Genomic DNA, 24,199 nt, shown 5'->3' with positions numbered 1-24,199 from the left:
TGCACGCTTAAAATTTATTGCCCCGACGATAAACTTCTTTATTTTTTTTTTTTTCAAATCCCTTCTTCGAAAGGCGTTAAAAAGCCTTTCAAATCGTCTTATCTCCTTCTGCATCCTAAAAATCTTGAAATCAAATCCGTTCTCGCCACAAAATCCTCTACACTTATGCTGTTTTATCTAGAAAAATAGCACTCACGCAATAAGACACAGAAAAATTGCGAACTTCTAGATAAATTGTTATTATCCGAAGAACCTTCAAGTCACAAAGGTGGAAGACACTCGTTTAGTTGGAGCATTTTCCTACGGAACACCTTGTATATGACACCATACCCAAATATTCCCTAAAAGTATAATTAGTTGCCATTATAAGATCCCTATCATAAATAACCTAAGACTTGGACACAGTGTCGTGTATCCTACATATGGCTACGGTATCTTAACGAAATATCCTGCAACTGGTGCCTAAACGCTGATGATACCGCGCCTAATCACGCGGTTAGACGTTGCTGGCTATCATCGTGCATCTATCACCCGGTAGAAAATAGAAAATCGCTACTACTACTGTCGACGACTCGTTCAGTGACTCGTGCCTATCACAGATACATCGATCGTACGATGCAGATAGGGTCCGTAGATTATCGTCGTTTGCGGTTACTCGATTGTAAGGAGCGAGTCAGAGAGATGCAGGTGTACGTGTCGAGCAGGCAAGTTCGATCATGGTATGTATAGTCGGTGGTCTCCGAGTTGGCGGGCTCTGGCGTCCTTTTAAATTTGGAGTACACGGGACTAAATCGATCGGGGGGCGAATTCCCCGCAACTGTATTGAGTAGTTTATTGCTTTCATGCATTTGCATGCTAAGTAGTCGCGTGCTTACGAGTAATACCAGCGTCCCTGATACCATACACCCCCGGTAAGAATGGCCTATCTAGCCTTCGGTCTTCGATATTGCGGCCGGTGGGACACTTATAAATTGAGATTTTATCAGACCGTAAGTCGGGGATTACGAACGGACCGACGGAAACGTTATATGCGCCGTGAGCGGACCTCGCCTCGTGTCTATATATCACCCGCTCCTTTTCCGCCTTTTTGCAAACGTGGCCGCGACACCACCTGCGCATTCGTCGGGACGCGGTAACGCGCGGCGTCCCGCGTTAAGAAACCGGCGGGGATAAAACTGAAAAATGGCGTTCTTCTAACGGCACACACTCTTGAACCTGGGCTGACCGTAATCATATATTTTAGGAGATTAGCCGAGTGTTTCGCGGCAGTTACGTTCAACAGCGCGAAACTACACGTCGATCTGTTTACCGGAACACTTCATTAGAACGGCGATTAGGCCCGCTTACGATCACCGATTTCACGCGCTCGCGTGTCTCCCGAGTTAAGCGTAGCGTTCTCTTGTTCTGTATCTACGATTGAGGCTCATAATCGAATCGCTCTGGCGCATTAATCAACTTCAAAGTAGGAAGATAGAGAAAAGCGACGTTACAAATACTATTTTCTTTCATTTATCTTGAAATTTATTGTCACTTGTATACCAATTTTTCTACGATAAACCAACTTGTGGAAGTAAATCTTATTTTTTCAGGATCGAACATTAATCATTAAATGGATAATAAAATAGACTGTATGAATTTTGGTCTTCGGATGATTCATTGGTCAAAAAAATACTTGATCGATACTCGGATCCACTGTAATAGTCTTGTCTTTAAAATGCTTTTGAATGGTGCATCGTCTATTTTTTCACTTTCAAAGTTTAATATTATTTGAAGGAAAGCATTAGTACATTATTAAGAAATTTTTTAGTCGAATATAGTAGTAGAACTAGAATATCATCGATTGGAAAATTCTTTGAATTAATGCTTCCAATATACTTAGAGACAGAGATCGAAAGGGTAACTGGTTCTTTAATTCTGTGATTTTAAACGAGCTTGAGGATTTGCCGTTCCAGGGAGAATCACATTGTCGAAACAAAGGTGAAACTAAACCGCAAAGAAGAGAATCCAATCGCTTCGTGTCCGAAACTGTCGGGACCACGCTCTACAAGGGTCTCCCCTTTATATTCCCGAAGGGTTGCGTGCGCTCAGACGCGATCGGAGGCACCGTAATTTCCTGTCATGTAATCGTTCGTTTCGAATCTGCAACGCTGCGCGGACTTTCTTGCGATTTCGGTTGAACGAGCGCCGCGTTTCCTAAGCTTCCGGAAAATTGAATGCTCGAAAGTAACAGTAAGTTCAGCGGCTAATCGCGCAACGAAAATCACTCCCTAGAATCCATAAATCGCATTAAGATAATACAGAGAATGAATTTTGAAGTTATATTTTTTAGAATGATCTTTAATGTGAAATCTTTCAAATGTTGCGATGAAGTCATAATTTGTGTCCGTATCTCACGCAGTTTGTTTCTATATTGTTCATACATAATATCACGAACAAGTTATTCAATTGTGTGTGTTATTTTACTCAAGTATTATTTTAATGAACTATAATAGAAATACGCGTTCTTTTCTATTCAGTCCCGCGACAAATCTCTGTTTCGTAATTCCTGCCACGATAAATTGTCATTTTCAACTTTGCAAGAAGCAATTGACAATTTTGAAACAAACTACGATTTCGTTCTTCCATATTTAAATATTTAAATAATTTTGTCTATTATTATGTACATACTTGAAACATCGTTATATGATATTAATAAAAAACCAATAATATAATATATTAAATATGACAGAATATAAAAGGTTGAAATGCAGGTGAAGGCAAAAGCTTGGAAAGGGAGGAAAGCAAGCAAAGCAGGTTAGAAAGTGAAACGAACGGGAGTGACTCACAGCGGTAACCTTTGGAAGAGGAAGGAAATCTTGAAGGTAGCTGACGTCTCGCTGGCAGAGCCAGAAATTCCAATTTCCGAATCGGAGGCCGGATTAACCCCACGGCATAATCGTAGCTTTATCAATAGGGGATCGTAATGAGTTCGCAGATAATGGCGGCCTATCAGTCTTCAAGCGAGGAACAATGATGGATGTAAAGCTGGTGTTTTCGTGCTCCCGCGACAACCCCGTGGCCGACATTGCCCTCTCACTTTTTGCTTCTTACGTCCCTGGGGCAATGCCGTTAGCAGCGATGGGATTTCCAGTTCTCCAATTACCTTACGAATATATAACGAGGCTGTTTAATAATTACGTATGCCTTTTGAGAATTTTTAGTTTCAGCTTCTGACAAATTTTAGTAATTATCGCGAAAATGTTGCGGCTAGATATTTACTAACATGTATGAAAAATAAAATGACAGGAACTGTATTTAATGACAATCTGAAAACAATGACTCTTTGAAATCTTTCTTTTCGATTCTCGGCTCATTCTTTTAATCCTTCGATAATTCACTTCTTTTCTTTACCTTCCTTTTTCTCGTTTCGTTTGCAATCATATTCTACGCAAAGTCTGTTAAATATAATAAAATTTTATATAAAAATATTGAATTCTGGAAAAAATCTTATACAACAATATAGAACGACACAACAATAAATTATCTAATCATATTTAAGAATAATATAAAAAAATGCAATTGTATTGTATTATTATCTTTAAACGTAATTTGATAAAGATGTTTAAGAGAGTTTCCGTTCTTGTATGATGAAAATTTTGTCAGTCAAAATACCGAGCGTCCAGAAGGTGCCTCGTCGTTGAAGAGAATCGTAAAACTCTAGCAAATTGAATATCCGCACGCCTATGGGTGAGTCAAAGAAAGAGCGGTCTTGTCTAACCGTAATTACAGTGGAATACACTTGAAAGTTATTCACTCCTGGAAGCAATGCAAAAGGTATCGCGTCGCATTAAAACGGTGGAAACGTTTGAAGAAAAGCGCACACTCTGTAGGCAGTTTTGTTAACGGGAAAGAGAACGAGTGGCAGAGAGACAAGAAACTCGGCGTCACTTACAGATTATAAAGACACCTGGTGTGCGGAAAGTTCTCTGGAACGAGTTTTATATTAATTTTTATTCTCGAAAGAAGGACAAAGAAGAAGAGAGAAGGAGAGCAACGAAGAGCTATCTTCCAAAATGACGACTCTTTTCGTCAAAGGGTGCACGAGAAAAAGAGAATGCTTCATCGAAGTCGAGAATGTTTCCTTTATTTAAACAATATCGGTATTTTTTTACTCAACAGAGCAGAATTGTGTCCAATATTATTCATTTTTAATTACTAATTGGTAAAAATTGATAGGAGAAATAAATCACAAATTCGATATAACTTTGTGAAAAAGTATTTTCAATTATACATAGATTCATAGCTTAACCATTGCAGCAACAATTTACTTTGCATTTTGACTAAACACGAAATCATTTTTCCTTACATTACATCATACTTGAACAGTTCTACGTATATCGCAAATATAAAAGACGTAACCGAAAAAGAGAAAAATACGCTGAAGAGCCACGCGGATCCAAGAAACCCGGGTACGCTGTCAAAAAAAGAAAAAATGCAACAGATGTGTTCGAACAGGGTTGGTAGAGAGTGGTCGTGGATTGCCGGTATATAGAGAAGAAGAAGAAGAAGAAAATGAGGGGAAAAAAAAGGAAAATCATCGGGCATTCTTCAGGAATTTTCGCAGTCGAGCCGACAAAACGCGAATTCATAACATTTCTCTCGCGCAAGTGGTAAGAAGTCAACCCAATGAGGGTTGAAGTGGCGGCTGCAACGACGGAAGTGCTCCTTCCCCCCGTGTGCAGCCGCCCCCTCGTCACGCCGTTTTCCCCCTTTTTCCTTCATTTTCGATTACGCATGAGCGACCGCGTAAAAATTAGAAAGGAATCCACGAGAATGAGCGCTCGGATTAAAAGCTGCGGCGCGCTCGAGTATTTTCCCCCAATTCCCCGGCCCCTACGCTTATCCGGCACCCCTTCTGGCCTTCTCCGTCGGCCGCCGCCTCCACCTCCATCATTCCTCCAACCCTACGGTACGCACCCCGCGGACGCCAGCCACCCCCGGTCTCGCCCACGATCTCGCGGCACAAGGCGATAAAATGGGCCACTATGCGGCACGAAAAATTTTACAATCAAGCCCAGACAAGCTAGTCCTGCCGCAGTGGTGCATAGTCTGCACCGTTGCTTCTCATCGGGCCGAGATGCCGAGGCTGAGGTAGAGACGGGAGCGTTGCATAGCGGAGAGCCACTCACTCCACCGCACACGCCTCGGATATAATAAGTCACGTGACATTAATATTTGAAAGCAGTCGGTACGTGGATTGCATTCGGAGTGCCTCCGTTTCTGCCTCGCAATATTCCTTCCTTCCTTCCTTCCTTCCGTCTATTTCTTCACGAGCATTCACCCTCCACCTTCTCACGCTCCCTTTCTCTATTTCTCTCTTCTCCTCGCTTCTCTTCTTCGGCACTCGTCAAGCTATGTGCACCACCTTTGCCGCTGCTATCCGAGCTCTATCATCGTCCCCACGGAGCAGCTGCAATTCCTCTTGTTGTTCCGTGTACTGGCCCCTAGACCAGCACGTGTTGAAGTCACGAGATTGATTCAAACGTAATGTTCAGTCGCGGTTTTGAAAACTGAGACTAACACTGACGGCTGATAACGTCGTCGTTCATAAATTCAGGAAACTTTTATTTTCATATTCAGTTAAACAATTAAGTTCATGTTAGCGGTATAACACACGATTAACAGTTTAACCTTTTAGAAACCAGATGATCTATCTGGACAGAGGTGACTAACTGCACGAGTGCACGTAGAGTCATGTATAATTCTGCCAACGATATAGCTGGTCTTGAAATCAATCGACCAGAAAGCTATAAGTTTCGATTAGCGTAATAACGACTTAACCCAGATATCCGAATTCTCCGTTGTGTTTATCCTTTGTTTGAGATCTAAATCGCATGTGTTGATACTGTTGGTTAGTTTTCAAGCATGCTGAAAAACCCGCCTAAGCAAGGGTATAAGAAATATAGGAAGATTAAATTAGAAGAACATTTCGAAAGGATAATAAGCAAATAATAGATATAGTAAGATTTTTATTTCAAAAGAGCTATTTCAGTAACACCGATTACAATCTCTCCATCAATATTACTAAACCTACTGCTATCTATACTAACCTATACTAAAACTTCTCAAGTTTCTAAGATATCGATATGCTAAGATTCTAAATCATTGGAACCTAAAGTGATCAAAGTACTCATCACGTGGCGTAAAAGATAAAACATTGTACCGCCTGTGTAATCGAAATACTTGAAAAATCCGTATGAGGTTTATCGTACTCTCGTTGTCGATTGGTAGAAGGGCAAGTGGAGCGTTTTAAAAAATTAAGCCGGCGCATCCGTCACAGGAGAAAAGAGAGTCGGAGCCGAGCCGTTTTCCGTATGCCTCGTTTCGTGATATATTTCCGGAAGACGGGAGGAGGGGCGACGGTCTTAGAAATGGAATACTCCACTTTATGTTTTATGCGATAGATCAGCTGGCGCGGCTGTCATACGGAGCACCGCGTCCTGGGGATAAAGTAAGATAGACGGATACCTTCGTGTATGCGGATACGCCGCGGATAAATTCAACGTTACGTCCCGCGGCTTTGCCGTTTTACCTATACCTCCCCCTCCTTCTTCGCCCTCTGCATTTTCCCAGTATATATGTGCACGTTTCGCAGGGGTGCTCAAGCGTCTTGCACGAAAAAATGCGATCAAGGCGCTCCACGTGCCCGAAAATCCCCCACAAACTCTGTTTTTCGCTTCGCAGCGATTTCGTGTTTGAATAAGTAATTTTTGAAAGTTGTTCGATACTTGGAATTTCCGGATTGAGTTCCTTTCGCAACGCAGAAAAGATCCTCTTTATCAATTATTCGTAATCGAACGTCGTATCGTAAGTTTCATCGCAAGCAAATTTATCGTTCGGTTAATTAGTAACTTGTTAAGGTAGAATATCGCGAGCAAAGTAACGCGTGAGATTTAATTTCATTTCTTTGTGAGTCGAGTATTGCTTCTCTGTTGAAAAACACATTCTGATCGAATATTTAGAAATAAATGTAAACACGCATAAAATAGGCGATACAGAGACCACAGCACTGACAATCGAGGGGACATAAGTGAGGAAGCTTGAAAAATAAGAACATCAAAGAATCGACGTAAGAATACAAAAGGTGACAGTAAAACGAAGCAGTAAACGAACGAATAGCCGATTTACCAAGAAACATAAAGGCTCTCTATAATGGGAGAATAATCGAATATAAGCAAACACCGGATGGTCGGAAATCATGTCCCTTTCGTCGTGAAAGCGTCCAGGTATTTCATTAAACACAACTCGTACATGCGTATAGTTGAGAGAGAAAGAGAGAGAGAGTGGGTAGGCGAACGTTTAACGAAATATCATCGCATATCGCACAAATGAGTTTCCTCTGCTCCCTGCACGGGCGCAGCACGAAAAATCTCGGTTTGACCCACGCGGTTGTTCCGCATAAAATGTATAGCTTAAGTAAATATCGGGGAAAGGACGCGAGGGTATGGAAGAACCGGGCCAGAAAGCGTGGGTGGGAGCGAGACGCGGAGGGATCGTGGAAATCGTGAAAAATACCGCGGCAGTCTCGAGTATCCTTTCGAGTACGATTAGCGTACTCGTGGCGGCGTTCCGCCGTTATCAATTCTCCGGAGAACGCCAATAAAAGAGACAAAGGTAGCGTCAGAGGGAAAGAGCCATGGAGGGAGACTACCGCGCTCTTCTGCATCCACGTACATACGTCATATTCGGGGTGAGTTTTTGCCTCGCAGCTCCCCGGAACACGGTCGAGCGAGAGGGAAACGGGGGAAAAACGGACAAGCCGCATGGACAGACAGAGAAAAGAAACCGGTATACGACCGCCACTATATGCCCCTATGTTTTATGCATCCCTCCGTTGGAAGCTGCTCCAAGGTCGATTCCTTCGAGAAGCTATTGCGCCGTCGTTTTGAAACTACGTACAGCGATCTCGAATTCCATCGCGTGTATTATGTAACAGACTTCTCCGTCCATGCCTCGACAGTTGGAGCAGTAATCGGTGTCATTTAGGGAAAATTTTTAACGAACGTTTTCATTAAGAAAATCGTACACATTTATTTGTTAATCCTTTGGGATTGATCGATTTGAAATTATTCGATTATTTACTATTCTGGAGATTATTCTGTTAGTGTAGTTTATTGGTTAATTATGCTGTACAGAGATTAAAATACAACCGAGAGAAAACATTTAACTGTACAGTTTAACTGTACCGTACGAATCGTTCATAAATAAGGAATCGACATAACTGGTATTTAAGTGATAATATCTCAAGATTTCATGAATAAAAATCTTCCTCGTGACATTGTTCCACTGAATTCGTTGATTTGCTAAACCTGTTCTACAGCTTGTCCGGTGGAGATCTTACAATTATACAGAAATCGGATATAAAACTCGTACAAGATTGGGTCAACTCGATCGAGGTTCAAGTTTGCCAAGCAGTTCGAAATTATAATAGCAGCTTGTCCGCCCACTTTGCCCATCTTCCATCGCATTAACAACAAGGCGAAATCTCGGTTCACGCAAAAATCGTTAGGAACTTTATCGTATAATAATTGCACAGGTACGGGGAAAGTTTATGCTGTATAAATCGTCGTTCCGCGGAATCGTCGATCGTTAATACGCACGGCTGCGCTGGTCAAGCGGCTCGGATGATTTTTAACACGAAAAACCGTGATCGTTTTTGTTCGTTAGCCCGTGCCTTTCGATCGGGCTAAATTATAGACTCTTGATTACCTCGAAGTTCGGGCAAGAGGAGGCGAGCAGGGCGGGGTCCTGCAAGAAAGTCGTACACAGACCGCGGACCGATCAACTCCCTTCGAATTGCCAGGTCTGCCTGTTCGTTAGAGGGGCGAGAATGAAGTACTTCGGTGTAAAACGTTAGTTCGTGGCAGTCGGCCGACTTATCGGTCTTGATACAAAGTTACAGGTTGGAAAGGGGGATCGTAAAATCCTGCAGATTTTATTAATGTCTGCTGTCCCGATCCTTCTAGCAATCTGCATCGAAACTTAACGACATTGTAGGGAGAAAAAATACGTTGGCTTTTAACGATCGAATCCTGTCGATCCCCTTTTTTTTAGTGTCTGAAGTAATGTGAGAATCGTTTACGAGTGGGAATATTATGTGTGGCGATTTTTAGAGTTTCGTGTGGTGTCAAGTGAAAATTTACGTTATTGTAGAATTGTGGAATATCCTGTGGAATATGTTTATATATAAAGAATAATCATGAAATCACTTAATAATAAAAATAATATGATCGAAATAAAAATGCGGTGGTAGAGCATATAAAAGTTGGCGTTAGGTTAGGAAAAGTGGAAAAGAAAATAATTCGAAAGCTAAATAAATTTATTTTATAATAATTTACAATACATTAATGAAATAAAAGTCAACTTGAAAGAAGTTTTAATAGCACAACGTGCAAACAAAATTGTAAATAATTGTAGGTGTGTTCCATACAGTATTGTGAACATTACGAAGCATTTGAAATAACCGCAACTCTAACCCACTTGTTTTTATTAATGTTTAAAAGTATCGTGTCATTTTATGCAACTGCCTTGAAAGTCGAACAACTAGCAGGCTTGAACTTTTTCGACTGTTTCGGTGATAATTATTACCTCTCGTAAGTTCAAATGGGTCGGGACACCTGATCTATAGATCCAGATTATTAGACGCGTGCAGCTCGGCATTCAGGTCGAGCACCTGCCTCACCTGTTGCTGCAAAACATTATCTCTCCGGCAGCGTTCCGCGGCACTCAGCGCAGTCATCTCTCACCGATAAATGACAGAAACTATTTCGTACCGTTGCTCCTTCTCGACCTGTCGTCCACGGCTTTTTCTGCCGACATAATCCGCTGGAACGATGGTGTTACGTAGAATGTGTGACGTCACGTTAATTATATGTAAACGTGTATACGATTTCAATGCATTCGGATCTATTTTGCTGACGAATTTAATTTTCCCAAGTCTTAGGGGCGCAAGATTTGCGTAAAGAAATATTTTGTGCTACTTTCTGCGTAATACAACCGGTTTAGCAAGCAATTTTTAAATCTTCGAAAGTATAGAAAGATTGCTCGATAGTTAGAGAATTATTGTAAAATAAATTATTCGTGCATTTTATGATGCGACGATTGTTCAAGAAAGATTATAATGATTTTTTACTATAAAAAGAAAACTCATTTGTAACTTTGACCTTATTCAAGTGATTGTACATACCTTATTTCTTTTAAGTATTATACTATATTGGTTAGTATAATATCATTCTTTTTAAATTTGCGGGAACTGCTTTCTCATTTGATATAAGTATTATTCAATTTGCAATAAGAAATGACATAAAGTTACGTTGTATCTGTTTTATTTCTAAAATACACTTTTATTGCGATTGAACTGGCATCGATGTAATAAAAACTGAAATACGTTGAATTCGATAAAAAGTTGATCGAATAAACAAGTTTCTTATTCTTTGCATATCCGAACAAAATTTGCTGATGTCAAATGACTTATTTACTTAGTATTCCTGTAGTTGTAGTTAGAGGATACTCGGAGAAACGGAATGTTCTTGGCACTGTCGTTAGTTGTTGAAGTGTCCGCTGCTGGCTGCTGCGGCGCCAGTTGTCAGCAGCATTGTTTCTCGACATCGCAGCTATTCCTTACTCTCTTCAACAACTTTCAACAACACATCTTTCAATGTTTCGGCTTTTTTTTCATTTTAATTTCAAAACTGTTCATAACGTTTCTCAATTTTGTATCTTCAGATTTAAATATATGCACATTAATAATTCGTAGTATCGATCGTTACTAATAGCTCAATATTTCTTCCAGCAGACAAATTTCTTAAATAAACGATCTAGTTATCCGTCAAGGCTTACCCAACATTAAAATGTCCATTATCATTTATAAAATCCGAAACAATCAAATGAAAATAGTGAAATTTTCGGGAAAGACGAATTCTCATTTTGATATAAAATTTTCGTATTAATTCGCACGCATACAGTGAAGTCAGAAGAAGCATCCTCTTTAGACTCGGACGTACATTGAATCAAGAATAAATGTCGTTTCCAAGAATAGGAAACGATGGAAGAAAAAGTTCGATGGAAATCAACTTGACCTGGATGATCATGCATGTAACGATCGACTATAATGACGGTCGGGTTGGTGTAAGGGTGAGGAGAATGAATGAGTGGAGAGCGGTTTCGAAACTGAAAGCAAAAAATGCCGATAGCCACGGGTCAGGCTTCGCATAAAGACGAAATTGATTGATGATTAGGAGTTGATAATTAAAAGCGGTGGCCGCGACCGGATTTTGCCGACTTTCTTCGGTTAGTCGAATACTATCGATTAGACGGACCGATTCTAAAGTTGAGAAAAGGATTAGACGGTGAGTTATTGTACCAGTTTGTTATCGTTCATTGTTCTTTATCTTTATACAAATATTTTTTAGTAACTGACATATTAGCACAGATGGGATTAATGGCGGATTATGCGTCGGTAGAATCGGATAGATTTAGAAGTTTGATAGTTTCACGATACGACGTAGAATTCTGATAATTTTCCTCTGCAAGATATTATAACTTTGAATTTCTAAGTAAATTTTGTAGAGAATTAGAGAAGTAGATTTTGAATAGACTGACAAATTTAATTTTCGTATTAACCAGGTATTGTTCAAAGAAGTAATGCTCAAAAGTTTGAACTGTCATATTTCATTTAGATTTTCGCACACGATATTTATTCTCAATGTGTTTAAAACAGTAATAAAAAAGGAAGCAATCAATTGCATTAAAACATGGTAATAAAAGTACGTTTCACTTAATCTCTTTTTTATTTCTTTCTTAATTCACTTTGCAAAAACACTTTATAAAACATTGCTTACATAGAAAACGTTCAGAAAGTTTAGATTGAATACTTTAAACAAAGATTTATGAAAGCAGTGTCTATCAAATCCCTACAATTAGCCTTTTCCTCTTCGAATTCTCGATTACTGCTTCGTGAATGATGAGGGCGTATCGTGTATGCGTAGTAACGGTTTTTGGTATCCCTTTTAATGGCCAAGAATTAGAGGATATGTGGGACCAATGGTTCGCGGACCATACGGTTATTAGAAATGCGAAGGGTCCAGAGAGTCAAAGTCTCTAATGGAAATATAATTGTCGTCGCCGTTCGAGAGGCTCATCAGACATTGCCGCATCGAAGCAGATTCACGAAGATCATCGACAAAAAAGTACCAAGGGTGTCTCGAGTTGCATATTACAAAATAGCTCAAAGAACTCGAACGTCAAAGTCATTTAATCTAACTTCGTTTAGTCATTTCTTTCGTCTTTCTACCTTTTCCTATTACCAAGCAACAAAAACCATCGAACCAACCTATAAAATTAAAAATGATGTGTTTATTTAATTATCGTTTATTCGATATTTACAATCATTTTGCTGCGTTAGGGGTCACAAATGTTCATCGAATCGTCTTATTCCATTAATAAATATCTCTCGTTGGGCAAGCATCGTGACAGTGTCGTTTTCTCGTGGTTGCCAGGCTGTTGCTAAACAAATTCGTTCTGCCCGAAAGACCGTATAAATTATTACGAAAAATTAAATTTATAATCGAGCAACTGACCTTCTATGCAGGACGGCGCTCGTCGGTGCCGTCATTACGAGGCTGGTATCGTATCTTAATACGGGTTGGTTCATCGACCAGTTACCCTTATCGTGACGAACGATCGAGCTTTAATTGGCCGATTCGTCATCCCACGACGAATTTGATTATCAACGTCGACCGAGAAACTTATCGTGGCTGGCTTCTGCACGCGAATGACTCACACTTTAACACATATTGCGCCCCCCTCCTCCAAAAGTTTGTAGGAGATATTGTATATCGAATGGTCAAATTAAGATTCTTTTTAATTTCCACATGTTATATATATTGTGTTTTATATATTAATAAAACACAAGACATTCATTTCTTCTTATTATATTGTAATATTGAGAGTTATACCTGTATGTTTGGCTTTTAAATTATGTCAATCATAGCAATATATATAGTATGACGGATTTTAATTTGGTGCATTATGTTTCTGGATCAATTAGTATCTACTATGTATTAATTCTTCCATCGTTTTGCTATTTTAGTTAGAGAATGTCCTCTCTTAATATCCATAGCTTGTGTCTCAAATTCGCAATATATATTCCATTTCTTATGCATAGTGCCTCAATTTGAGACAATTAATTTTCTAACTTTGCAACACCCAATTATTTTGTTATCGCATAAGTGTTTCATAAACATGTTCTCGATATTTCCCTTTACCTCTTTATACACAGAACATATTACAATTCACCAAGTCTGAGCTAATTAGCACATAAAACGGCCGTACGAAATTCGTGTTTAATTAATATGCGAAGATTTAATTGCAAATGCGAAGAAATTAAGCAAAAAATATGCAAATGCAAAGAATGTGGAAATTCAGATATGTATAATGATAACATAAATCCCGAAGCTGCGCGTAAGGCTAATGTTTGGCATCGACATACTGAGAGGGAGCCGATCATCGCGGCTAATGCCGATTTGATGAAATTATAATACCACGGGACCGTTGGACTGTCAAATGATCGGTCATTAGGTGCGCAGCTTTCAATTTCGGCACGCTCGACTGATGTCAATATAATAGTGCAATTCTTCGAATAGTGAACTTTAGAAGTCAATGAAAATTACACGTGTCCACGTGTAAAAGTTCAATTTGCGTGTTATAGCTTGCTTTAACGACTATCGTTATTTGTTATGGAGATTTCGAAATGCCCATAAGTTAATGTTTGCTGCTCTCGAATGCGGTTATCAAATTTCAAACTATAAATTCCAGTTCGTTCGATTCTTCTGGTCTTCGCTCTGCTGTACTATGCAAATTAAATAGGCATTATTGCCGCACGTTAAAGTTCTAAAAGTTATGATGTACGGAGTGTCCTAGAAAATTGTTACGAATTTCATGCAATCCATTCAGGAGATTCAATGATACATTAAACTGTCTGTTAATGTGTGAATATTCACCGACATATTGCCCAATGTATGTTTAATTCGCAGCAAGTGTTTAGTCTGCTATGGATTTATAGCCATAAAAGAATTAAGGAGTTGCAAGAAAACAAAGGCGCTTTGTACGTCGAGTAAAATTGTATAACGTTTGTCAGTTTTATGATTCAATATATCGCGATGCGATTTTTTAATAATAAAGTACATTTCTTGTAACTTTCCGACAGTACACTGTATCTATAGGAACAAGGTAATACACGTGTCTCTTCTGCTAACTCATATCAATTATTTATAATTTCACGCACGACATTTATTTTCATAAATACTTTCTTTGTCATCAAACAACACCTTCTACATATTTTAACTATTACCAGATTTTTTCATAATTTCCACTGAAACATGTTTCCCCTATCTACTGTATCTGCTATAAGTAAATTGCATCAATTTGTCATCAAAGTTACAGAGACGATAAACAAAGCAACTACCAATCAACGGATAAAACCGAACGACACGGTGGCACGATTAAAATGGATCGTAACGAATTTGTAGCCAGGGCCGATAATTGGTCGGGACGTGTTTGTACGATAGTAAAAACCAGCAATCGACGACAATGGTCGTTTTAATTAGCACAGTCTGCATAGCAACTAGATCTTCATTGTCGGCTCTTTTCATTGCGATCCACGCTTGTGAGCGCACAGTTCATAAACCGGCGATTTATCGCCGTGAAATTCGCGCGCCGCGTAAAACAATTCCGCATATAAATATCGAATATTTAAAGGCAGATAAGAGTGGCAATCCCGGCGGGCAATTAACGTTCGTGCAGACGCGACGCACGTGCGCGAGACCGTGCATTTTCGAACGAATCGACCTGCATTCGAATCACGAGCAAAGTTACTGCATTTAAGGGAGCATTAATCTGTTTTCGGGAAACCGCGCGTAAATTTCGCTAGCCTGCTTTTCCTCCCCACTCCTCGGACCAGCAATGAACGTCGTGGAGAGTTAGCTACGTGCCCGCGCCATACGTTCTTCCCTCCTCTTTTTCCCCCTCCCTTGCTTTTATATTTTTTCCTTCATTTTTTTTTTTTTTTTTTTGCAAGCTGTATCAGTTGATATGCAAATGGTCGCGAGTCCATGGCCAAAGGCAGATAAAATATTTTATTCGCGGAACGAATGGTGGGCAAAGACCGGGGGAAAAAGTGCGACTCTCTTGTTAATCAATTTTTGATGGACTGGGACCCGCTGCAGCCGCATAAACATTCGTTAACGCTCGCAACCGTTATTGTTTGCCGGCGTTGATGGACCGCTGCGACGTTCGTCGTTTGAGAACCACCATTTTTTTCCCACCTGGCTCTGCTTCCTGTTTTCGAAATATTCGGAGAGCAGGCAGCTCGCTGAGAAGTGGATCGTTTCTATTAATTTTATATTAGATCGCTTCTATAAATTTTTACTACGCACTTTGAATACACAATTTTTGATAATCTGAATCAAATATTAGTAGGTATATACTGTAACAAATAAAAAGGGAGTTAAAACTTTTGCATAATACTATACGTAGTATCATCTAGTATGAGAGAATCGTAGCTCGCGATACTTGCGAGTAACGAACGACATAAATTTCAGTTATCGTTACTTACTGTAAACAATCGCTGCGTTCCCCTGCGCAGTCATAAAGCGTTGCACTTCGAGGCGATAATTTTTTATTCGAGTTTTACTCGAACAACGATGATCGAGCCGCGTTAAAGACGCAGCTCGCCTGTAAAATCTGAAGCAGGCCGCGCCCTATATTTTTTTATTAGGCCACCCCCACCGGCCAAGGAGATCCGTAATAAAGTTACGAAGTTATTTCCAGTTGATTATCGTAAAAATTCCAGAGCACTCGGCGATATGCTCTTCTAGGACGATCAGTTAAAAAACGCCATTTTGATAGCGTTCCTATGGTAGATAATAAGTGGATAAATTTCATGGATCTTCAGCCAACGCTTATGATTACAGATCTTTATGCAAATTTGTGTTTTTATAGAAGTAAATAAAGAAAATGGATGCAAGCAGTGACTTGTTTTGTTCGTTAAATATTATGAAGTGTATTTTACTTTAAATATTTTATATGTTTCTCATACATTCTAAATTTCTGATAAATTCATAATTGTCGCGTTTCGATAGCGAAGAATTTGGAAAATTGTTTTAAAACTACACAAAGAAATTAAGCAGCGTGATATCGTGTAGAATTCTATTGAGCATATCGAAATACCGATGAATGTTTACGAATTAGGTATTTATAATTAAATAGTCCGTCTGTCGTTTATTGAATGTAACGAACAGGTGCTGGTGTCAGGTGGAAATTATTTCCGAGCGAAATCCTGCTGGCTGCGTATTGAAATTCGAAAATCGAACTGCTGGGTAAACCGCAGGTGTCCGTTCAAATTACACTTTTAATCGCCGCGCTCGAATTCGTAGAAACTTTTTATGGATTCAATAAGAACTAGATATACGTAGAGATATACTTCTTATGGGTATCCACCCTCCCAAAATCTCAGCAACTTAAAATCTCGTTTACGTTATTCGAACAATAGGAAATTTTCACACTCGAATGAAAGTTGGAAAATCGAAAATCTACAGAATTAAGCAAAATACCAAAGATGTGCAATCTTTTTGCAATTATTCAAGGGACGAGAAGAATTTAGAAGAATGTCAATTTCCATTATACGAACGATGGAAACCTTCACGTTCAAATGGAAACTGAAAAATCGGAATCTCCAAGAAGTAACTAAACGAAGAATTCCAAAAGCCCATTGTCTGCTATCCATTACTCGAACAATAAGAAATCGTATCATTCAGGTGTGAAGTAAGAGATCAAAACTTCCAGTATGTAAAAAAGGAAAGAACCAGAAACCTAAAATTTCTTCTCCATTATCCGAAAGATAGGGAACCTGCGAGTTCAAGTAAAAGCAAAAGGAATCGGAACTAAAGAGAATCTAGAGAAAAAAATACCCTTAAATCCAAACATTTCTTTTCCATAATTCGATAGAAAACCTGGCCAGAGCCGAAGTGTAAGCCTCGGAATCGGAACTTCTTCTTCTCGGCACCGTTGAAAAGAAGAGAGCCAAAGGACCAAGGGGATCGTTGATTGCAAAATAATTGAACGGTCTGTGCGATCGGTCGGTCTCGAATCTATCGGTCTGATTGGCTGGAACCTGGGCCGGGCGCAGGGGGGCGCGGGTCTGGTAATGCGTTTTTAAAGACCAGTCCTTCGTGTGTGGACTTGAGAGGGCGGGAGCAACGCGAGAAGCATCGATGCGGCCGGGTTTCATCGTTGATGGATCACCGGCACCGATCGGGCACCTCCAAACTAATCAATAATCATGCTCCTTCGACCGGCAGCTATTACCTAGCCCGCAGCGGCGGGATCATCATTTCTCTTGGTCCCCCTCGGTTTCTTCGTCTGCGAGCGCGGAGCCGCGCGCGGAGTAATGACAAGTTATCATTATAAACGTATTACGCCGGGGCCTCGGTCGCTTCACCTGGTTCTCCTTCTCGAGATCTTTTCCCTGAACCAAGATAACGACGCTTCCGCGCAGATACCTATCTACCGGTTTCTACGGCCGCAGCTGATCGGTTGCTCAATCGGCCACGCTCGAGGGAGTACGGTGAGTTCGTCGAGAGACGATTTCACCTGTTGCGGGTTATCGAGTGTGATCGATATTATCGCCGACCGTAACGGTCTCGCTCGCGACGGGAATCCGCTGATCACGGGAACGCCCGAGTTTCCATCGATATTCATCATTAGGAACAGCTGGTCACGCGTGTTACGTTCCACCGATGCAAGCTTTAGCCTCTTACGTTCCTTTCATCGTCGTCTTTCAATCGGATTTTTCTATGAATAGAAAGTTCTCTAGGCTTGAGAAACGTCAAGCAAGAATCCTTTTCAATACGCAAGGTTTTTCATTTCAAATTTATATCGAAACGTTAACAATTCTTTATTTTTTGTAACATCACGAGAGCCTTTGTTTTCTTTAAGATAGATGTATGTATTCTTGACGAATCATGAAATTTTGAAGTTATTTCTGAACGTAAGACATTGTTGTTTTAAAACTCTGTTTCATCTGCGATTACAAAGGAGAGATGTTCGTAGGGTTTTCAAAGAAGGCGAACTTGATTCTTGGAACGAATTTGCGAACCACTGCTAATACACTGGGAGTCCCCAGAGGCGAGATGTAATATCGACTGCAAGCTAAAGCGCAGAGCGACTACATATTGCACTAAAGTGCACGCTAAACACGTGCTGCGCCTATGGTGTGTACCTGTGATAATTTGCAAGCAAAGCTAAGCATCACCAAAGACCGCCCCTGCTTGGGGATCGACCGCGAACTTTTTCGCGGGACGACAGTATGACTGAGCACGTACTTGTGTCGACTCGAAAGAAAATGTTCTACTATTTATTAGCCGGTTGCTCCGCCAACGTCTTATTCATTTTCAACTAGCATTTTCAGCCAACATTTTCAACAACCATCGCGATACCATCTGATTTTTCGAGTTACAGCGACGAACCTACTCTTGCCTATGGAATATTCGTGTGTTTTCAAATTTTTTAAATTAATCTACATAAGTTGCTAGAAAATATTCAGCGATCCTTGAATTCTTGTGATAGTCATCGTTACATGTGTAAAGCTTTGAAGTAGGATTATTATTTTCAACAATTATCGATAAAGTTTATGAAGAATTTTACATATTTTTAAATGCAAAAATGTTTCTATGGAATCTCATATCCACTGAAAAATGGAACAGTAAATTATAGATAAATATTAAATATGAAATAATTTGCAAATGGAGGAATCAAGATAAGTTTCTAAAAATGCTATAAAAACACAATAGGGGTTTACAATATTGTTAGCTAATAATTGTTAGCTGCATTTTGTAAACATAATGTAATATTTATTCTGAATCTACTAATCCAATGACTTATGAAACGAAAACAAACGTTAAATAATTTCTATTTCGTCACAATGAATTATCAAACGATTTCAAAGCGGTCTTGATTTAACCCATATTAGAGTAGCCACAAGCACGCCGAAAAGCCATAACATCTATGCGCGGTGGAAGATATTATTCTGCAAATTTAACCGGTCAGTGATCAATCAAATTTTAGCATTAATAAGCGGCGGTCGTTTTCATTTTCCGGATGAGTAATTCTCCAAAGAATATCGTAGATAGCAAACAACATGGCGATCAAATAATACGATAATGCCGGTTGATAATCCCGTTGAAAAATTAATCGGGCACACGTTTAATCTTCTCGTTGTTCAACTCGATCGTTCAATTCTAATTACCTCGGGAAATCGGCTCTCGTCGCGAGACCTATCGGGAAAGCGGATCCAATTAAGCCGGAAACAAACATCGCCCATCCTCGATGGAAATGCACCGTGCGTCCCAATGAACCAGAGACTTTCCAAGATACGTGGTAAGCATTTTTATACTACCCACTACCGAGCATAAGTATTTGAACATGACACTGTTGCACGATAATTGACCGATTAATAATATTAATAAACTGACAAATTAAAAGTTGTAAATTTTTTTTAGTCAAGTAACGGTTCAAGTAAGATGATCAGATAATTTGTAATTTGCTAGATTTACTCGTACTATATCATTCGTTTTATTATCAAATGTGTCACTGTTGCGCAAGGGTATTTACCTAATATTAGCAATTAGTAACATGCTTTGTAAAATTTGCAATATATTGCCAATAATATTAATTAACATTTTTGTTATATTCTCAAAGTTATTATTGAAATACGTTTCTCTACCGTTAATTCTTTGGTTCTTGCCATAATTGCAATCAAATGTTCTGTTAGATTTATAACTTGGAACAAGGAATATGTACTATGTATTAGTCTAGTTGTATAACTAACTACCAATATACGAGATATATTTTATTGTTTATCAACTAACGACGAATTAATTAGTCTGTCTCCAAATATAAATCGCCCAAAGATTTTTTCATAATCGAATTTCACAAATTATATGACGAATTACTTAACAGAACTCGAACGTGCTACTGAGACAAATAACGCTGCATCGCCCTATCTTAAGCATTTGCAATAATGTGGAAGTCTGAAAATACTTATGGACGGTAGTATACGTAGAGACGAGAGGTCGCGTGATTTTCATCGCTGCAGCGCGACAAGTGGAATTTAATTTAGCCCGGTGGCGGTGCTCGAATGATACATCGATACCCTTTGGCGCGGCTTGGATGCAAATCCGGTTCGGGAAACCATAACCACGAACGGAAGGGGGCAAACACAACGAGGGAAAAGCGTGCAGAGGCACTCTTTAGTGGCGTGACGGGGATGGTGAAACGAGGAAGGGAAATAGCTCGACATTCGATAGCTTATAAAGAGCCGAAGCGAGAAGCTATGACAAGGTGAAAATGCAGTAATAAAACCAGCGGACGGGCTTCCTCTGCTTCCTTCGTTATCAGTTCTCACTCATCCCCTTTCCAGCCGGGGCGTTGCAATATCGATGAAAGCTTGGATGTATTGTAAGCTCGTCCGCGAACAGAACCCGCCGCCGCAGATTCACAGGGAGTTGTCAGGGTATGGGAAAGCCATCAATTTCAATGGGCTTTGAAAACCGAACTACTTGTTGCATGCCCACCCCTCCCCCTGTTTTCCCTCCCTCTTACTTCTCCCTTTCCGGAACCGTTCGCTCACCCTCCTCTCGATACGCGAGCCGATAGCTTCCCCCGGGAACGATGCCTGTGAACCGTCCCGAACGCGTTTCCTTCCTCCGATCCCGGGACCCAACCCTCCTCTTTTCACGCTGAATCGTCCAACCGATATTCCTCACTTCGACGTTATCGCGCGCATATTACGGTCCGCGAAAAATGAGCGTCAATTTGCGAAGGTACTTGACAAGCACCTGTGATTTTCTTTAGAATCTTGATAGCATTTGAAGTGAAATTACAACGGTGTCGATACGAATTTTTATTTGAGCAGCACATATTACTTAAACGTATACCTTCCTTAGAAAAATTCCTCCATCATATTCGTCTCAAGTAGTCATCATATAAAATATACATATGGTTGGTTGAGAATTATAATGATGTAAATCAGACCATGGCTAATGTTCATAAAACAGAGCGTTGTATGTTTATTATTACGAAATCTTATTACGTTTTTTCAAGTCATGGAGATGTCTCTCCAGAGAATAAAATTACAATTTAATTAGTTATGAAACTAATGCACGGTGGAACTCAAAGGACGACGTTTGTAAGACTTGAAAAACACATATAAATTTTATATTAAAATTCTCAAAGTCTTCTGCTACAATTTTCAATTTTTTAATTTTGTATATTCCCAATTTTCTGACATAGTGATATCTGTATAAATAAATCTCCCGCAAATAAAAAATATCTTTGTAAAAAGAAATATTGGAACTTGCCAGTGTACTATATGCACCGTTTCGGATCACTTATTATCGGACCATCCTAAGCACCTAACAGGTGACGATGAACTCATCAAGGACGTAGAACAATAAACTGTAAAACCCATAAAAAATGATGTCGAAATTTGTATATCTTGGCTCGTGCAAATACGAAACAATCACGAAGCAATCACAGACCAATTAAACACACCTCTGTCTATTGGAACGAATCTGCAGTGCAAATGATATTATAGTCCGCGTGGAGGAACACGTGTACACACACATAAGGCCCGGTTCGATACAGTTACCACGTAATTATAAGAAGCCACGTAGATCAGACTAGACAATGGATGATCAGAATATTCCCACGTTAGCATTAACAGCGCTTTTAATTCGCCCAAGTAATAGCACTGTTGATTATTCTGCTATCCTAGGCCAATTAACGACGTTCCGCGGCAGAACATCAAATCTACTCGGTCAGTGATTAAAAACAAAGGCAAAATCGCGACGCTGTTCATCGACATCCTGCAACCTGTCATCCCCCTCGTTACGTTTGCCTCGCGATGTATATCAGCATGGAATAAGGAAGATACCGTAACTTGTTCCAGTGAAACCTATTCCTGGATCGAGCGAACCAATTCTTCCAGACAATAGCGCATGAATAATACGGACGCCTTTGCACGACCGCGACATCATGCGGTTCTTATAGAAAAATGTCCTATTAATATTGCATCGATCGGTATTATCTGCTTTAATATCGGAATATTTATGACAGAATTATTACATTAATTTCAAGATCAGCCAACGTAGTCGAAATGACGTTACTAATGGTGACTGATACTATGAGTACGTAGAGTTACAGATACGTGGAATTTGGAACTTATTTTGAGAAAATGGTGGCATACTTGCAAGTTTAAGGAATTACTCATTGTGTAGAATATATCGAATTATTTTACAGTGTCAGTTACGACAGACAAATCTTGGAGAATCAATTTTACAACAATCAAATGTAACAAGTAATTCGTCGAGTTCTTTGTCTCGGGACAGAAATCATTTTATCGTCACAAAATTCAACTTTTACTCAAAAAATTCAAAAGTTCATTTCTTCCTGAAACAATCTCCGTTAGAAAAGATCCAATGACTCCTAAAACTTGTATCAAACAAAAGGATCCTGTATATTATTCCAGAAAGTTACAATCTATTAAATGAACCTATTAAATGAAAGTTAGAACCTATGGAAAAATTGACCATTTCAGCGTAAATAGGGCAAAGTGCCTGGATCACATGCGATCGTGGTTGTGGCTGGTTTTTGCTATGGACCAGACTGGGGGACATTCGATCGATGAGCCCGATTCGCGTACAGACTCGGTGAGGTTGGGGTGAGTCTTGGTGGGAAGAGGTTGTGCAGACTGTGGGGAAGCTTGTGCACAGTTCACCCCCGACTGATATCGAGGTGGTTACGCGAAGCTTCCACGTTAATCACATATCCACACACACGAGTACCCGCTGTTTGTTTACCCACTGACGGCTCTAATGAATAGCAAAATCGAGCCGCTACGTTACGCATCCTTTCTCCCTTCTGCAACGATGGTGTGTTGTCTGTGTGTCCCCGTGCTTTCGTGTCGCCATTGATAACCTCCAGGCGAGAATTACGCGCACCGGTGCAACTATATTGGCCGCAAAGATGAACGGTCCCCGCTCGAAATCGCGAGATATTCCGCCGTTACTGATTTATTACCGGATATTCGGTTCTGTGCGTCGGTTTCCCGATCGGTCACGTTTAAATCCCGTGACTCGGCAGTGAAGAATCGTTACTTCATATTGTCACGGTGTTTCTGAATTTATAGGAAGGGTTAGCGACAATGGTACAGTGGAAGTCCGTTTATTCGGGCTCTGTTTATTGGACATTTTAATTAACGCACGACTAATTGAACTTTTGCCGATTGAAACCACTTGAACTGAACGTGCTGTCCTATTATGTAACGAGAAGAATTAATGAAATCTTATTATGTATATATGAGTTCGAATTATATAAGTTGCTGATCCTCTGACAGTATTTGATGACCTGTTTAATATTTACGAGAAGAAATGGAAGAAAATATTTTGTTCCTTTGTTATACTACTTACAAATATGAAATATATATTACTAAACAAGTAAATAAGAATGCTATCAAGAATTATAAGAAGGAAACCTATCAAGCGAATAAGCAAACCAGTAAATCCGTGCGAAGCGAAGCGGACAGAGCCGAAATCAGTATAAATCCGTTCCGATCGGAGGAAGCCAAAGCGAAGAGGGAGCCTCGATCGTTGGGAACACGGATCCCTTCAGGAATTTTCGCCAATCTTCCACTCAATATCCGGACTTTTATATCTACAAGGTATTGAGGAACGAGCCGAGTTCGGAAGAGAGGAAAAGCTGCCCTCCTTTTCGGATATTCTTTCAATATCGAGGGGAATCTTTAAGTGGCCTCGCTAGCAACAGGTTGTAAATCCGTTTTTTAAGGGATTCGCTGGCACCGTTCGGTTTGAGGTCGCGAGGGTGAAGGAAATTCCTTCGGGAGAGTTCCTCTTTCCTTCCTTTCTAAGTCGCAAACAGCTTCTCGTCTAGACACGAGCCAGTCGACCATCGCACGTTTTCCGATCACGCAATTTCCATCCCCTTTGACTGGTTGGGAAAACCGGATTTCCTGATACTGGGAACCACTTGTGCTGAATGTATAGGAAGGATTGCCCCTAGAGCAGGATGTTCTTTTGTAACCTGA

At 40.0% G+C, this 24,199-nt stretch overlaps 1 long non-coding RNA gene across 8 annotated transcripts in view; it reads left to right on the top strand.

Annotated features, from left to right (window-relative positions):
- LOC132906022 (uncharacterized) overlaps window positions 1-24,199 on the top strand; it is a 177,551-nt gene that overhangs the window by 94,634 nt on the left and 58,718 nt on the right. The window lies entirely within an intron of this gene.

Source organism: Bombus pascuorum, chromosome 4 (genome assembly GCF_905332965.1).
Source record: "Bombus pascuorum chromosome 4, iyBomPasc1.1, whole genome shotgun sequence".
In the NCBI taxonomy this organism is placed as follows: domain Eukaryota; kingdom Metazoa; phylum Arthropoda; class Insecta; order Hymenoptera; family Apidae; genus Bombus; species Bombus pascuorum.
Note: the sequence above shows the minus strand (reverse complement) of the source record. Positions and strands in the feature narration are given on the sequence as shown.